We start from the raw sequence: 15316 nt of genomic DNA, 5'->3' as shown, positions 1-15316 counted from the left end.
GGGTGTTTAGACCTGGGGTTTTGGTCCGGACCCATTTTTATTTAAAAGTGAAACTTTGTGAAAATGTTAATGGGATGATAGAAAAAATCATGCTCTCCTAGTTTGTGCTGTTGCTAGGAACATTTAAAATTATTTAGAATTTAAGATTCATAGATGATAAAGATGTAAAAAGATTCCAATTGGGTTAGAGCATCTCAGTCCATCTTCCTGTCAACACATAACTAACTAGTCAACTGCTGGTGCTGGATCTTTTAAAATTAGTAATAAAATGGAGATACCACGTATTGGGTAGTTACCTGAAAATATTTCTATCAATCTCAGTCATGTTTCCAGGATAGGGACAGGAGGTAATTCCTTATATATAGCCTTGTACTATAATTTTAGTGTTTATTAAGCTGATATAGTAGAAATGAACTGTCAGAAACCAATAAGGAAACAAGTGAATTGATGCGGAAGACTATAATTGGACTCATTCTGCTTGAAACATTTTATATTCTGTTACTGAAAGTAAATTAATAGTGGGAAAATGGATAGGTTACTGTTAAAAAAAGATAACATTTTCCATATCAACTGGTGACATATAGGCTATTTTGAGAAGCGAATCACAAGTGACTAATATACAGCAATACATTAAGAAACCACGCTTTCATATCACATGCTACAATTTCATATTTTAATCATTAAATTTAAGAAGCAGCTTAGCAAAATACATCTAGGGCTCAATCATCCCACGCACTACCTGGCACACAGATGTCCAAAAAGGAATAACCTACAATAAGCCCAAGAAAGTTACACAAAAAGTGGGGTGTTATGCTGCCCCAGTGCCAGTACTATTTCAGTTTCGCACAGCACATGGGGAACTAGCATGGAAGAAGTGTGGTCACCCACGGCTTAGGCTTGGTGAGGTCAAGGCAGGATAACATTGGTCCAGACAAATCTGCATACTGTTGTGGGCTGAGTGAAATGGCATTAAACCTGTTGGCTGTAACCGCCACTTTTCATTTAAGATAGTGGTAAGAAACACTACAGCACCTTTATAAAACAACGGCAGCCACACCCCAAAGACAGGCACACTTCCCAGAACAAACTCGTACATTTCACTGCCCAAAAACAAAGGCACATGTGAGATCGCTCAGGAATTCAAACTATACAGGAGAGAGGGTTGGCTGGGTATTGGTTTTAGTAGAGGTGTGCATGTCAGAGAGAGAGAGAGAGAGAGAGAGAGAGAGTGAGTGTGTGTGTGTGTGTGTGTGAGAGAGAGAGAGAGAGAGAGAGAGAGAGAGAGAGAGAGTGTGAGTGAGTGAGAGCAGGAGAAAGAAAAACACCACAGAAAGAGACACAGGCCCTGCGTATACTACAGGCACAGCAGCTATGGCACTGTAGTGCCACAGTGTGGATACTTCCTATAGGTTTCAGAGTAGCAGCTGTGTTAGTCTGTATCCGCAAAAAGAAAAGGAGTACTTGTGGCACCTTAGAGACTAACCCATTTATTTGAGCATAAGCTTTCGTGAGCTACAGCTGAAGTGAGCTGTAGCGCACGAAAGCTTATGCTCAAATAAATGGGTTAGTCTCTAAGGTGCCACAAGTCCTCCTTTTCTTTATACTTCCTATAGTGACAGAAAGGGTTTTTTCAAAGCTATAGGAACTCTTCCTCCATGAGCAATGGTAGCTAGATTGAGTAGGTTGACATAGCTGTGGTGCTGAGGGATGTGGATTTTTCACACCCCTGAGCACCGTTGCTATGTCGATCTAACTGTTAAGATTGGACCAGGCTACAGAGAAGGAGCAGAAAGCCAGTGACAAGCACTCAGAGCACAGCCCTGAGAAAAATCTTACAGAGAGCTTTTGGGCCAAGGCTGATTGAAAGGAGGTTGGAGCTGTGAGCAAAGAAGCTATCTCCTATTTGATTCCTCCAGTGTTCATAGAAACAGGCCTCTGTACATTCTTTGTAAACAAACAGAATTGCATCACAGATACCTGTCTCACTCATCAATTTCTCCTCCTAACAGAAACAAACTCCAGGGCCCCGAGCTTTGGCCACTCGCTTGGGTCAAAGGGGGTAACAATATGTTTATCAACAAAATTTACATAGATTTACAAAACATGACTCAAACAATGAGGTAGCTACTTCAGGCAACCTGCGTTTGATATATAACTATAAAAAAATGTGTACAGCTAGCAGCCCTCAAAAACCTTAGCAAATAGATATGCCTTGTAACAACTCTGGACTGTTTTGGACTGGGGCTGAAGAGAGGAGATAGGAGAGCTGTGACCCCCCATGGAGATGATCTATTCCTATTCCAAAGAGGATGGAGCTCGGCTGTTCTCAGTGGTACCAGATGACAGAACAAGGAGTAATGGTCTCAAGTTGCAGTGGGGGAGGTCTAGTTTGGATATTAGGAAACACTATTTTACTAGGACAGTGGTGAAGCACTGGAATGGGTTACCTAGGAGGTGGTGGAATCTCCATCCTTGGAGGTTTTTAAGGCCTGGCTTGAAAAAGCCTTGGCTGGGATGATTTAGTTGGTGTTGGTCTTGCTTTGAGCAGGGGGTTGGACTAGATGACTCCTGAGGTCTCTTCCAACCCTAATCTTCTATGATTCTATCCCCCTTTCTTAAATCACACTTAGGTATACCAAAAAAAAGTTACATACATTTTTTGACATGAGCTTCAATATGGCTACAAGCAAATGGAGATAAATAGAAGGACATTGGGTGTGTATGGTCAGAAAGGTGGTCATGCTCTTATGTAGCAAAGACAGAAGAGAAACAACACTGCAGGGACCTGGAAAGTGGGCCCTTAGGGAATGGGAGAGATTCAGGAGACAAAGCATTGGCCCCATCAGGGATTATGTATGCCATTGCCACAAATCACTGCCCCTTCCCCAGTGGAGCTCTGCCAGTGGCCACTGGTGCCCACTCATCTCATTCACCATTGGATTTACAATTTACCCTCCAGGGCATGGCCCCTGTAATGAGCAACATCAGCTCCCTCCATGGTTGTTGCAATCCGTTCAGACCACCACCTCAAGTGATTACCATTCTACTGTTTTGGTTGTCACCCAAACCATCTATTCACTGGCTTTTGCAGTGGTTTCGCCATCTCTATGCACTTATCTGGACACACTGTGTCCTGAGACTTTTCTTCTTGTTCCTGGCTGCTCACATGACTATGTTTAGCCTATTCTAGGGAACAATAGACAAAATGCTGCTAATTTATTTGTGCATTTGAATGTGAATTTTTTGTCTAATATAATCTTCAGTGCACAGTGGGAGGATTAAGACTGTAGGACACAATAAGAAAAGGCAGAATTAAAATATAGGTGCAAATAACTGTCAGCACAAAACTGTGGCTGAAAATGTTATGCTGTCTTTCAAAATCAGGCCGAAATTTCCATGGACTTCAAAGGGAGCTTCAAAGGAGCTCAGCACCGCCAACCCCCCCGCCCTTCTTATGTAGGGGCCCAGATCTGGATTTAGATGCATAACTTCAAGCATATAGATTTGAATTATTTTGGCCAGAGAGGGCACAGGGAAACTGCCCACAGACACTCCACATATTTTACTTTTAATTATTTCACATGCAGAAACTTGACAGCAGAGAATTTTGGAACCTTGGCTCGATTCCAGCCTGTTTTGAATACTCACTGTAACATTTATTTAGAAAGCAGGCCAAACCAGCAACACTTTTCATTCTTTGATTACAGCGTGCACACTGGATGGGATTTTTTCCACTCCTCCGTCCCACTGTTCTGACAGAGTAAACAAGGGCAACAGGCTGGTGGTTGTTACAGTCCCAAGGATGTGTTCTCTTTTGCCATCAGCGTGGCTCAGTTTCACAGAAATCCAAATGAACATTAATTTGATTCTCCTTTTATAACCAAAGCCTTACAAAAGTCTGTTCTGGCTTCTGGCACATAGCAAATTCCCATCCATGTAAAGTATTTTCAATTACTTTAAAATGCAGAATTATGGTAAGCATGGATCCCAAGCTTTGAAGCTGCAGCTGCACATAAAGAACAAATGTTTTTAGTTTGGTCTTGTCATGCATACTATAAGGTTTTAAAACCCCTGTCATAAATATAAAGGGAGGGGTAACCACCTTTCTGTATACAGTGCTATAAAATCCCTCCTGGCCCAAGGCAAAACCCTTTCACCTGTAAAGGGTTAAGAAGCTAAGGTAACCCCACTGGCACCTGACCCAAAATGGCCAATGAGGGGACAAGATTCTTTCAAATCTGGAGGGACGGGGGGAACAAAGGGTTTGGTCTGTCTGTGTGATGCTTTTGCCAGGAACAGATCATGAATGCAGCCTTACAACTCCTGTAAAGTTAGTAAGTAATCTGTAAGTAATCTAGCTAGAAAATGCGTTAGATTTTCTTTTGTTTAAATGGCTGGTGAAATAAGCTGTGCTGGATGGAATGTATATTCCTGTTTTTGTGTCTTTTGTAACTTAAGGTTTTGCCTAGAGGGATTCTCTATGTTTTGAATCTGATAACCCTGTAAGGTATTTACCATCCTGATTTTACAGAGGTGATTCTTTTACCTTTTCTTTAATTAAAATTATTCTTTTAAGAACCTGATTGATTTTTCATTGTTCTTAAGATCCAAGGGTTTGGGTCTGTGTTCACCTGTACAAATTGGTGAGGATTCTTATCAAGCCTTCACTAGGAAAGGGGGTGTAGGGCTTGGGGGGATATTTTGGGGGAAGACATCCCCAAGTGGGCTCTTTCCCTGTTCTTTGCTTAAAACGCTTGGTGGTGGCAGCATACTGTTCAAGGACAAGGCAAAGTTTGTACCTTGGGGAAGTTTTTAACCTAAGCTGGTAAGAATAAGCTTAGGGGGTCTTTCATGTGGGTCACCACATCTGTACCCTAGAGTTCAGAGTGGGGAAGGAACCTTGACAACCCCCAAATTCCTCCCAGTAGTGCTTATTAAATGCACTTGGATTAATGAAGGACTGCCTATGCAGAGTCTTGACTAAGGGATGATACCCTCAAAATGAAACAAAGGTAACAAAGTTCATCTACTTCCCACAGGAAAGTATCTTAAGAAAAGGGCAAGAGACTGATTAAAAATCAATCTTACCCATAGATCAGCTAGGATGAAAGTTGGTATGTACAATACATATTTCCCAGCATGTTTGATCCTTTTTTCAGAGATTCAACAACAAAGAGGGAGCCATTCACCTAAAAGCTGGGATCGTATCACCCAGGACAGTCATTTCTGCAAGGCATGCAATTAAAATGCATTTTCACCTAATAAAAACCAGAACCATTTTTTTGAGTTTCCAATCAAGGCCACTCCACTTGTGCAAATTATCAGCTTATTTAGGTTTTCATATGGCATTCATCACCATAAGTATCTGAGGACCCAATCAGTAAAGATATTTAGGCACCTAACTTCCATTGTTTTCAATGGGAAGGAGACTAAATATCTTTGAAGATCTGGGCTTGAGTGCCTCCTGGCTGCTATAATTGAGATTATGTCATATCCATTGTGAAACATTTTTCCAAGGAATGGGCAGGCACGTTTGATTTCAGTTTTAAAAAAAATCCAGCCCTTTCTGAAATTCTGGTAATCTAGGCAATATAAATTGTAACCCCGCCCCGTACAATTATTGTAAAGGTTGTGTTTTGAACTGATAGTCATGAAAATGAAGAAATTAATATAGCATTGACTGGAGCCAAAGCTAGAGAAGAATGACACATGAATTTCCCTACTCAACACAGCCCATGGATTTTAGTCTGAAACACTCTAGTTATTGCAGTCCTGGGTCTCTCTTAAGCAGTGACTGACAAACATGCCAAATATATGTGATGTGAACAAACATCCACTAGGGACTGAGAGGAGGCTAATCTCAGTCGTATTTGTGATTTATCCAAAATCAACCTTGGTCTCCAGTTGTTGAAAGGCTAGTGCACTAAGCATCCCCTGCCACCAACAAACCATAACTTGTTTTTATATATAAAATCAATTAATATCTGAATAAAAAGAAAAGAAGCTCCTCTGACTGATTTACAGACATTTATGTGACATCCCTTCATAAATTATTTGTCTGAAGTACAGTTCTGTGCTTTGGCCAACAGGGACAACATGTATAGGATACTAGCCAGGTTGGTAGGCCAAAAAGCTACAAAACAAGGTAAATAAATCAGTACACACTCCCTCTCTCCAACAGAGTGCACGTGCATCACCAGTTTGTTTAGATTAGGCTGACAGTAAGTCTCTGGTCATTTTTAAATGTTTTGCATATGCATCTGCAGCAATCATTTGGAAAAAGAAATAGATAAAAAGCATCTGGAAAATAAAGCCTTCCAGATGCAACCATGGTCAAGATGCAGGAGGTCATGGTTTTGGCTACTGCACCAACCCTACGTGTCTTTTTCCTTAATGTAAATTTCTTGGTCTATACTTTACTTAGCCTTGAGTAACTCACAAGTAAAGTAACTCTCACACTAAGAATAATGGATGTTTTAGTTCACCAGCAATTAAAAAAACAAAACAACAACAAACAAAAATAAAAAAAACACAAACCAATGCCACATTTCATTTGGGTCAAACCAAAAATGAGATTTTTTGGAATTCTCAGAGTATCAAAAAGTAAAAAAGTTTAATTTTGGGTTGAATGAAACATTTTGTTCAACCCAAAACAAAACATTTTATTTCAACTTTGACCATTTTTAAAGGTTTTTGTCTGTTTTTTTTTGGGGGGGGGGGAGGGTTTCAATAAAATTGAAGGAAATTTCAAAAAATTATCGCAAACCAAAATCTCAAAATGGTTTGACATTTTTGGATTTTTTTTTTTACATGAACAATTTGGCAAAACCAACACAAATTCACAAAACATTTCAGTGTAATTGAATTTGCATTTTTTGCCAAAAAAAGTTTGCCAAAATTTTTTTGCACAGCATTACTCACACAAATATTTGGTTTATAATTGTGACTCGGGCACAGCTTGGCATTCAAAGTTCAAATGCATGTGTAAGGATGGGTGGTTAGAACCTACGTCTACAGAGCCTGTGACAGCTGACAGTCCCACAGTGACACCAGGAAACCATGCAGAGGCACAGCCAGAGAGCACTGTGGAGAATAAGCGCCGCAGGAAGTATCGCCCAAAATGACCCATAATGACAGTACCCTGCAGCCCTCTGATTGGCCAACCACCCTATTTAACCCTGGAGAGTGCCCCAAGAGGTTGCCTGGACAACAAAACAGACTTTGGACCTGCTGCAACTCCAGACTGGTCTCCAGCCTGATCCTGAGCCTGACTCTTGCCTCCTGATTCTAGCCTAGTATTATCTCTGATCTCCAGTCTCCAACCCTGGCTTGACTTTCACCCAACTTTTGCTTACTCAGCCTGGTTTACAGTGATTCCTCTGACCCCTACTCAAATACTACTGTCCCTGATATGTGGACCCCAGCACAGCTGCGACCACAAAGCCAGACCGCCTATGCCCCAGTCCCTTAGAGTATGGATATATGGTGGTTGTATTTAGTCATTTTATTTTAATAATGCAAAGATGATATTTTCTGTGGTAACTCATGTGCACATTTCATTAAATTTAAAATTTCCTTTTAAAAAAACAACCATATTTCACAGGACAACCAAGGAGAATCATAGAATATCAGGGTTGGAAGGGACCTCAGGAGGTCATCTAGTCCAACCCCCTGCTCAAAGCAGGACCGATCCCCAATTAAATCATCCCAGCCAGGGCTTTGTCAAGCCTGACCTTAAAAACTTCTAAGGAAGGAGATTCCACCGCCTCCTTAGGTAACACGTTCCAGTGTTTCACCACCCTCCTAGTGAAAAAGTTTTTCCTAATATCCAACCTAAATCTCCCCCACTGCAACTTGAGACCATTACTCCTTGTTCTGTCATTTGCTACCACTGAGAACAGTCTAGAGCCATCCTCTTTAGAACCCCCTTTCAGGTAGTTTTAAGCAGCTATCAAATCCCCCCTTATTCTTCTCTTCCGTAGACTAAACATCCCCAGTTCCCTCAGCCTCTCCTCATAACTCATGTGTTCCCATCCCCTAATCATTTTTGTTGCCCTCCGCTGGACTCTTTCCAGTTTTTCCACATCCTTCTTGTAGTGTGGGGCCCAAAACTGGACACAGTACTCCAGATGAGGCCTCACCAGTGTCGAATAGAGGGGAATGATCACGTCCCTCGATCTCCTGGCAATGCCCCTACTTATACATCCCAAAATGCCATTGGCCTTCTTGGCGACAAGGGCACACTGTTGACTCATACCCAGCTTCTCGTCCACTGTAACCCCTAGGTCCTTTTCTGCAGAACTGCTGCCAAGCCATTCGGTCCCTAGTCTGTAGCGGTGCATTGAATTCTTCCGTCCTAAGTGCAGGACTCTGCACTTGTCCTTGTTGAACCTCATCAGATTTCTTTTGGCCCAATCCTCTAATTTGTCTAGGGCCCTCTGTATCCTATCCCTACCCTCCAGTGTATCTACCTCTCCTCCCCGTTTAGTGTCATCTGCAAACTTGCTGAGGGTGCAATCCACACCATCCTCCAGATCATTTATGAAGATATTGAACAAAACCGGCCCCAGGACCGACCCTTGGGGCACTCCACTTGATACCGGCTGCCAACTAGACATGGAGCCATTGATCGCTACCCTTTGAGCCCGACAATCTAGCCAGCTTTCTATCCACCTTATAGTCCAGTATAGTATAGAATCTGCTCATATCCTTGACAGCCATATAGGACTTAGATTCCTAGAGAGCTACATGTGGCACTCAAGATGAAGAACACAGGGAGGACAATAGGGCAGGAAGCTTTTAACAATAGGAAGCAGTATGGCCTACTGGGAAAGTCATTGGGTGAGGAGTCCTTGGTTCTAATCCTGGTTCTGCCACTGACTTGCTGTGTGACCGTGGGACAGTTACTTCACTTCTCCATGATTCTGTTTCCCCTCCCACCCTTTGTCTTGTCTATTCAGATTGTAAGATCTTTGGGAAAGGAGCTCTCTCTCTGTGTAGTGCAGTGCCTAGCCCAATGGGGTTTCAATCTCCGCTGAGGCCTCTAGGTGTTACTGTAATACAAAACAACAAGAACAACGGGGTTCATTAGTTTAGCAGAATGATGAATTGTCATTTTCACAAAGGGTTCCCATAGAAGTTCTCTCCCTTGGACCTGTGACAAATCCTATGACTACAAACTGGAAAACTAAAAAACAAAAACAGCCAAACCTGACATTTGCTGAAATTCAGTTCATTTCAACTGCAGAAAACTTTCACTTCAGATGTATTTTCATGAGCCCCAGAGATAAGTTTGGCAGGGATGAATGAACATTACTGAGATGAGATGAGCTCCCTCAGAGGAAGAGAAACCACCTTAACCTTTACCCTCAATTTGGTGGTGGAATTTTTAAGCAAGGGGCTCTCAGAAGCTCCATCCAACACATGAATGTTTTGGCATAAACCACACTGACTGTAAACTCAGTTTGAGCAAACTGTGATAGACATAATTCACAAAACCAGGAAAATAAATGCCAGATTTATATAGGACAGCAATAAATTGTGTTCTAAAGTGGGGGATGTCCTTGGTAATGACGGACCGAGTGAGAGTTATATGTACATGGATGGCTGTCCCTTATGATGCTCACAATCATCACTGACAGATGCAGGGAACCTGGAGGTCAGTAAAACATTTGGCATATCAGTAGTTACTGAGGCAAAGTTCAATGTACAGAATAAGTCTGGAAGAGCAGACCAGCTGCTTTAGCTCAAGTAAAGGCAAAAACATTGCACTGTTCTCCCTGCATTGTTCCTTATCCCAAGAACTCTTTGGTTTAACATTTTGAAGAGCATAGAAACAGCAACTAAATTTAGCATCAGCAATGATGAAAAATACAGCTTATGTTACTTTTACAAAAGTGTTCCAAAGTGATGTTTTCTTTTCTCTTTAAAAAGGTTTAGTTAACTTGGTACTTGCTGTTCCTATTTAAGTCTAGTCCTTTTAAAAACTCTGCATCATGATATTTTCCTCTGTTAGTGACCTAGGCAACACTACTGAAGAATGCAACTGCTTGAAGGAAAGAATTAGATATGTCCTACAGTCAAGATCCTTTTAAACTGATATATTCATATCTGAAAATGCATGTTTATTCTACTTTGAAAGGGATGCTGTCATTGTCTGATGACTAATTCCATGCTTTCTTTCTAGTGGTTTACACTTTGCATTTATAGAATCACTCTGTGTGCCAAAATTTTGCTGTCAGTGACACCCATCCAAACTTAACTGACTTGCATGGGTGCAAATCAGAGAAAAATCTGGGTTTGTATCAAACTTTTGCTGTGATGGCTGATGAAACTTAGGTTCCAGCCTCCATATATTTCTGTCAGCAAACCAAATGGGCACAATTCTGGATTCTGTCACATGTGTAGTTCCCCTTCAAGTTAATAGGGGTTACCTTCCACATAGCTGAAGGCTGAGCTGGACCAATAAATCTACTAATATGTAGAGTTCTTTAGAATAGGAAAAACGGAGACCCCCAAGAACAAGGATTGAGCAATAGGGTATTGGCCAAATTCCAACTCAGAAATAAACAATATTCAGCCCCCATAATGCCTCTCTGAAATGTTAATTGACTACAGCATTCTTCACTTCCTCTCTAAATGTTACTATATGGTGGTAAAAACGACTGTGTTCCATCCCAAACGTGGCTGCATTTGATGGATGGGTAAAGTGATCCCTATGTCCCTTACTAACCTCACTAGGTGAAAGTGTTAAGTGACTGCAAGTGACTTGACCACCCTGGCAGTACTAAGTATTTTATTCAATTGACATTTTTTCCTCAGTAAAATTATGCAAATAAATATTTAATGATGAACTAGTACTAGGTGGTCCAACCAGTGGCCTGAGGGAAGGGGAGCCAAGTTGGGAGGAGGGGAAGTGTGGAATGGGAGCCAGGCTGTGGGAGCGTAGAACAGGGAGAAGAGCTGGGACTGTGTGAAGTGGGGAGTCGAGCTGAGGGAGGGGAGAGTGTGGAAAGGACTGGGACTGCAATAGAGTATAGAGAGCAGAACTGGCGGAGTGCTAGGGGCTCCCTTGAGGGCTCTGGGATGGTCAGGCTGCTGGTGGGAGAAAAAATATGAAAACATTATTGTTCAACTGCTGTTGAAAACAATTTGATTTTTGTTACTTCAAGCATTGTCCTTGCTTAATACCTTTGTAAAAAAATAAAAAGTGAAATAATTTCTACCATACAGAATTCCAACACATGGTAGATCATAGAATTGTAGAAGATTAGGTTGAAAGAGACCTGAGGAGGTCATCTAGTCCAACCCCCTGCTCAAAGCAGGACAAACCCCAACTAAATCGCAGTGCTTCTCACTCAGATTTGTCCCAGGGGTCGACCAGGCCAAGCTTGCCTTCATCATATATTTCAGTTCTTCCAGTGCCACTGACTGTGCATGGGAACCAGTACCACGTAGCCCCCTGCAACCCAACGCCTCATGGATCCTCCCCAGCATACAAGCTGCAGCCTCCATCCCTACAACTGCCTCACCTGGGGCTGAAGACTAGGGAAGTGCTGAGGCCTCCAGTCCCCTCCCCTCCCAGCCCACAGCACCAGGACTCCAGCAGGGCTCACCTTTTGGGCAGGGATATGGGCACCCTAACCCATCACCCCCCAGTGAGGGCGGCGGGTCCCTGGCCATGGGCTGCCTGCACTATTGTCCCAGGCATTGTCAGGAGGGGAGGCAGCAGCTGCTGGGTCTGTGCAGCCTGAGAGCCAGTTGGGTGTGGGGAGAGGTTGGATTCCCTGTCCTCTCACCTCATGGCTCCCTGTTCCTGCCTTCCTATGGTCAGTGCAGCTGGCACCCCATCCCTTCCCGTAGGCAGTGGGGAGGGGGAATTTTACTTCTGCACGACAGTGCACTGACCACAGTGAAGCCCTGGCCAGAGTTTCCTCCCTAAGTCAGAAGGGGTAGGGACATGTGTACCATTTGAAATATTCCTGGGGGCACCCCTATCTTGATAAGGTGAGCTAGTCTCCTATTTAATTTTATTACTTCTTAACCCTACACAGAAATGCTAAATGCTAATAAATCCTAAAAAAAGGATCTTATTCTAGAATCTGGAATGATATTTCTGTATGTGGCCCACGAAGGTAGTATTTGTATGTGGCCCACAAAACTAACATCTGGCCCACAGCATTGAAAAGTTCAGACCATCCTGAACTACTATATCCAGAGCTGTTCTTCATTTTACCTGAACGTCAGACACTTGTGAAGTAGACCCAGAAATCTAGTCAATTGGTTTTTGTTGTTTCTCACAGTTCTGGACAGTCAGACTATTAACCTATATCCTGGCAGCAAACTAGCTCATCAAAACCATCCAACTAGAAACCATATTGAACAAACCAGTTCAGATGCTGCTGCCAAACCCACAGCCTCTGGGGGCTCCCTAACTCATGGGAATCCCATCCCATTATCATTTCAACCCAGTGTGTTATTTATTGCTCATATTTCCATGCCACGTAATTCATTCCTAGATTCATAGTTAAAATGGCTAGAAGTGACCACTGTGATCATGTTGTCTGACCTCCTGCATAACACAGGTCATAGGACTTCCATGAATTAATTCCCGTTTGAGCTAGAGCAAACAGGAATTGGGGAGTGGAATAAGAGTTGCTGTATGCTGACGTCAGAATCATGAGAGATCAGGATGTCTCCTTTGACACTTTGACCTTATTTGGGCTACTTCATTTCACATGTTTCTCTTGCCTTCTGTTTTACAGGAAACTTCCATCCTTTTGTCTGTAACCAATGTTTAATTTGTGCCAGGGCTTGACAGGGCCGAGCCCTGGCACCTCTAGGCTTGGCAGTTCATAGCCCCAGCACCTCTGGGCTTACTGCCCCAGTTATGAATGTAAAGAAAAATTTCTTGAGCCCCAGCACCTAATAACTTGAGCCCCAGCACCTCTCATTACAAATTAAGCACTGTCCGTAACCCTACCCAAAAACAAACAAACACTCGCCAAATCTAGACACATTACTTATTCTCTAGTCCATATTTGTACCCAGTTGGCACAGCAAATCCATTTAGGGGAAATGGAGAGAAGGCTGCATGCTCGACTGTGGCTGTGAAATGGGGGCCCCTACGCAAAAGAGTTGTGGGGGGCTACATGCTTTGCTTGAATCTTGGATAGAGCTGGTCCAAAACAAGTAATTATATTTCATGAACATTTTTTTTAAATAAATGCATTTTTTCCCTCATTTTATTCAACATTTTCCATCATATTTTGGCTAGATAAAGTCCAAACATTTTTTGAACATTTTTCAAAAATTTTCAATTTTTTTGTTTCAATGGGGGAAAAAAGTCACTTTCATTTTTTTATATTCCCTATTCAGAATCTTTTTTCCCTAGTGGACAATAAGTTAAAAAGAAATGAGAGAAAGTAGGATTTTGCCCACCAAAATGAAACAAAAAATTCCTTTTTTTCCCATTTTCAATTTTTAAAAATCGAACACTAAGACCTTCAACAACAATGGAAATAAATGTGTGAAAATTTCAATGTAATCAAAAAGTAATTTTTTGATGAAAAATGCCAAAATAATCCAGCCAGTTCTGAATCTGAATTAATAATATTTTTTCATTACATTCAAATGGAGAGCATCAAAGAAATATTACAAATATACAATATATACCAATGTAATCAGAACACCAAGAAGTATCACTTTTAAAAGTACTGCACAAGAATTCCAGCTCATCTGGGTGGCAAGTTATTTAGGTTATATTACAGATTCTGACACAAGACTAAGCAGTTCAAAAATTCCCTTTTCTTTTTTTCAGGTCTTTGACTACCATTGTCACAGGAAGCCACAATAGAGGCAGAATAGGGTGAACTATCACGTGAAGACCATACACACAAACATGAGCTGTGAATATCTGATCCTCAAGTACACTAGGAAAGTGGCAAAGAAATACCAGCAATAAAAAAACAAGAGCGAGGGGAAGGCATTGGAAGTAACCATAAAGTTTGCTGCAAGAATGCTCTCTCTCTTAATAAAAGCAGTTGGTAAGAAAGGTAGCTAATGTAAAGTATTTAAAAAACAATCAAGGATCCAACCCTACTCCCACTGATGTATGTAGTAGTAAAAATCTATTTTAAAGCTAAAATCCCATTACTTTAGACCTTGTCTTATACTGGACTCTCCGATATTGATAAAGATATTGCTCATTTCCATCTACAGAATGCATCCCACACTTTGACTAGTTCATTTTCAGCAACGCGTAACATATCATTTGTAATCCCATTTAATAGATTGGGAAATGGAGACAAAGAAATTAAATGACTTGCTCAAGATGCATGTCAGAGTTGAAAATACAAGTGCCCAATCTCGACTCCATGTTCAGCACCCAGACGACCACACTACAGTGTCTTACCAAGGAAACAGTGTCTTCCTTTCAGAATCAATGGACATCAATAGCAGGGCGATAGAAAGGAGTACAGGTCAGGATTGGACTGCTGATCATCCAGACTTTTTCCCTTTTGCAGGCTGCAGAGCTGACCGGCTTCTGCTCCTCCTACATCCCTGGAGCTGACTGGCAGTCAATTAATTTTGCTCAGTCTAGTCTCATCTATACTACTCACCGGCTCTGTCTATGGAGACCAATGCAGGCAGGCAACAACCATGCACTGGAGTGAGTGGAGGGTGAGAGCTGAGAAAAAAGTGAATAAAGTGAAGAAAAGGGATAGGAGAGAGGGTCTAATTGTTGTGGTGTTAGCCTGGAACTTGGGAGACCTGGGTTCAGTTCCTCCCTCCACCACCAACTTGCTGTTTGACCTTGGCCAAGTCATTCAGCCCCTTTAGTGCCTGAGTTCTCCATCTGTAAAATGGGAGATATCCTCACAGGGGTGTTGTGAGTATAAATACATTAGAGACCAGGAGGTGCTCATGTACTACAGTAATGGGCACCATAGAAAGATTGAGATGATAAAGGAGAAGTGAAGGAGAAACAGAGGTGGCAAGAAGGGATGGGACAATAAATTAGAAATTTTGGGAATACAGAAAAATGGAAATTGAGAGACTGAAAGAACTTGGGGGAAAGAAAGGAGAGAAAAAACACATGAAAGAGTGGCAGACTAGATAGAGGATGACGGGACGAAGAATACTGTTAAACAAGACAAAGGGGAAACAGACACTGAAAAAGACTAAGGAAGGATATGATAACATACAGTAGTAGGAAAGAAGATATTTGGTAGGAAAAGAGAAAAATGAAACTAAAAGTTAAAGAGACAGAACAAGTTGATTTTTGAATTATGTAATAGATCTTTTAACATCACCA

At 41.8% G+C, this 15316-nt stretch overlaps 1 protein-coding gene across 5 annotated transcripts in view; it reads right to left on the bottom strand.

Annotated features, from left to right (window-relative positions):
- Positions 1 to 15316, bottom strand: part of PALLD (palladin, cytoskeletal associated protein) — a 346573-nt gene that overhangs the window by 47584 nt on the left and 283673 nt on the right. The gene's annotated exons all lie outside the window — the stretch shown is intronic.

The sequence above is a fragment of the Natator depressus genome, chromosome 4 (genome assembly GCF_965152275.1).
Source record: "Natator depressus isolate rNatDep1 chromosome 4, rNatDep2.hap1, whole genome shotgun sequence".
In the NCBI taxonomy this organism is placed as follows: Eukaryota; Metazoa; Chordata; order Testudines; family Cheloniidae; genus Natator; species Natator depressus.
Note: the sequence above shows the minus strand (reverse complement) of the source record. Positions and strands in the feature narration are given on the sequence as shown.